General features: G+C 39.2%; 1 pseudogene across 1 annotated transcript; it reads left to right on the top strand.

Annotated features, from left to right (window-relative positions):
- Positions 1-1614: 1614 nt before the first annotated feature.
- Positions 1615-3074, top strand: LOC103607956 (annotated as a pseudogene). The gene has a single exon (XR_552002.1). The product of XR_552002.1 is annotated as a protein FAM133B pseudogene (transcript).
- The last annotated feature ends 7 nt before the right edge of the window (positions 3075-3081 follow it).

Genomic DNA, 3081 nt, shown 5'->3' with positions numbered 1-3081 from the left:
TGAGCGTGGTGCTGACAACACCAAGCCAAGGGTTGAGATCCCCTTATCGGTCATCTTTTTTAAAAAAAAAGAAAAACATCAGACAAAACCCGACAGAGGGACAATCTACAAACTACATGAACAGTACTACTCAAAACTGTCAAGGTCATCAAAAATAAGAGAAGTCCAAAAATTGTCACAGCCAGGAATATAAAGGAGACATGACGAATAAATGTAATGTGGTAGCCTGGATGGGATCCTAGAACAGGAAATGAACATTATTTAAAAACTAAGGAAATCTGAATAATGAGTGTATCAACTTTAATTAATAATAATAATGTATTAATATTAGTTAATTAATAGTGACAAATGTGGGATTGGCTGGTTAGCTCAGCTGGTTACAATGTGGTGTTATAACACCAAGGTTAAAGGTTCGGAACCCTGTACTAGTTAGCTGCCAAAATAATAATGATAATAATAATAGTGACAAATGTACCATACTAATGGAGGAACTGGGTGTGGGGGATATGAGTACTTTCTACTATCTTCGTGACTTTTCTATAAACCTAAAATTATTCTTTGAAAAGGTTTATTTTAAAAAGAAAAACCTCTTTCATTTATCCTTTGGCTGTTTATTGACACTCTATGTGGATAGAAATATGCCAGAAATTACGATTTTACAATTTGGCTCATTTATAACTTGTATTAAAGCTATCTGCAATCTGCTCCACCTCCTGTATTGGAATAGTTTATTCCTTCACGTGAATAGCTCCTTGCCATGCACACCACCCAGGAAAATAGGGAGGTATGAAGGCAGGTTAAATGAACCGCTCAAAGACAACAAGAGGTCCAACTCCATATTTCCTCTCTGCAGTTCTCAAGATGTTGTCTTTTTTGGGGGGTGGCTGGCCGTATGGAAATCTGAACCTGCAACATCGGTGTTATAAGGTTGCACTCTAACCAACTGAGCTAACCGGCCCGCCCGGGGGGTTGTGTTTTGATTCAGATAATCTCTCATGGTTGCAAAAAGGACAGCAGCTTCAAAGATCCAACTTTCACAAGTTTCCAAAGATTGGAAGAGATGAAGAGGCTATGTCTGTTCCTCATGTACCTTTTAAGGAGTTATAAAGCCTTCTTCAGAACCCCCAGAAGGTGTACTCTCGTATCTAATAGGCTGGATTTGCATCACATACCTATTTCTAAACCAATTACTAATTAATCCACATTTTGTGGCTCTTCAGGAGATGGGCTCTGCGCCCTCTGCAGCACATTGTAATGGGTGTGGGGGAAGGTGGGGAAGATAGTCTGCTAACAAAAAAGAAGGAAAATTTTCTGAGTAGACAACCAGTGGTGTCTGCCTTCCACAGTTGCTAACAGTGAGGACCTTTTCACATGTTTACTAGCCATTTCCATTAGTCAATTTTTTATTTCTATATCAAAACACTACTGTCATCACAGCTTTATAATCTTGATGTCTGTGAAAACCACTGCCTGCCTATTGTCCTTCCTCAAAATTGTGTTGGTGATTCTGAACCCTATGCAATACTTTTTTTTTTTTTTTTTAAAGATGACCAGCGCGGCCTCCGGTGCAGCCTGGTCTCCCTTGGGTTGGGACTGTGCGCTCAGCCGGGCACCATGGGGAAGCGGGACAATCGGGTGGCCTACATGAACCTAATAGCAATGGCCAGATCAAGGGGTCCAATCCAGTCTTCAGGGCCAACGATCCAGGATTATCTGAATCGACCAAGGCCTACCTGGGAAGAAGTGAAAGAGCAACTAGAAAAGAAAAAGAAAAGCTCTAAGGCTTTGGCTGAATTTGAAGAAAAAAATGAATGAGAACTGGAAGAAAGAACTAGAAAAACACAGGGAGAAATTGTTAAGTGGAAGTGAGAGCTCATCCAAAAAAAGACAGAGAAAGAAAAAAGAAAAGAAGAAATCTGGTAGGTATTCCTCTTCTTCTTCATCAAGCTCTGATTCTTCCAGCAGTTCTTCGGATTCTGAAGATGAGGATAAGAAACAAGGAAAAAGGAGAAAGAAAAAGAAGAATCGTTTACATAAATCTTCTGAAAGCTCCATGTCAGAAACTGAATCAGACAGTAAGGATAGTTTAAAGAAGAAAAAGAAGTCAAAGGATGCAACTGAGAAGGAAAAGGATGTTAAAGGTCTCAGCAGAAAAAGAAAGGTGTATCTTGAAGACAAAACTTTATCATCTGAGTCTTTCTCAGAAGCAGATTATATAGAGGAGGTACGAGCAAAAAAGAAGAAAAGCAGTGAAGAAAGAGAAAAAACAACAGAAAAAACAAAAAAGAAAAAGAAGCATAAGAAACATAGTAAGAAGAAGAAAAAGAAGGCTGCTAGTTCAAGTCCTGACTCACCGTAACATTAAGAAAAATCAGGATTCCCTTCTAATGTCTAAGGAAATTTCAACTGTGAAAATTATAGCATATTTACTAACATGCATGAATTTTCTTGTTTTTACAGTTATCCAGGGATTATTCAGTAGCCACTCAGATGCCTCTGTGTGCAAGGGCCGTAATCGCTGCCTGCTGCTTGACCATCTATTTTTTCCTCTTCTGTGCTTGATAACTCTGGGAGATTATACACTGCAGTCGTACTAGTGGTTAAGCTATTCAGGAATAAAGTTAATAATTTTTAACTAGAAGGGTCTAATGATAAAGTCAACAGAAATCGAATCTGGCAGCATCTTTAAGGTGTAATCAGAAATGACCAGCTGACTCTAGTTAGAATTTTTAAAGTAGGGATTACATTGATATTTCAACATCTGTAGATAAGTGTATGTTAATTTTTTCCCCTTCCATACTTCTTTTTACCTGAGAAAGGAGCTTTTTGGGGGGTGGGGTTTGTAATCTCTTTAGCTAGCAGAGCAGTGTGCCTTTGATGCTCATACATCCTATTTTTGTGGACACAGAGCCATGTTTCATGGGGAGGTCAGAGCTGGATCCCAGCAGTCTTGCCCTTGCTGAGCTTAGTGACATCCTTGGACTCTGTCATATGCTGCTTTGAGTGAACCAGAGAAACCATTGCAGCATGAGAAATCCCCAAAAGCTCTGAGATTTACCTCCACTTCAATAATACTGAATG

Source organism: Galeopterus variegatus, unplaced genomic scaffold, assembly GCF_000696425.1.
Source record: "Galeopterus variegatus unplaced genomic scaffold, G_variegatus-3.0.2 Scaffold7895, whole genome shotgun sequence".
NCBI classification, from domain to species: Eukaryota; Metazoa; Chordata; class Mammalia; order Dermoptera; family Cynocephalidae; genus Galeopterus; species Galeopterus variegatus.
Note: the sequence above shows the minus strand (reverse complement) of the source record. Positions and strands in the feature narration are given on the sequence as shown.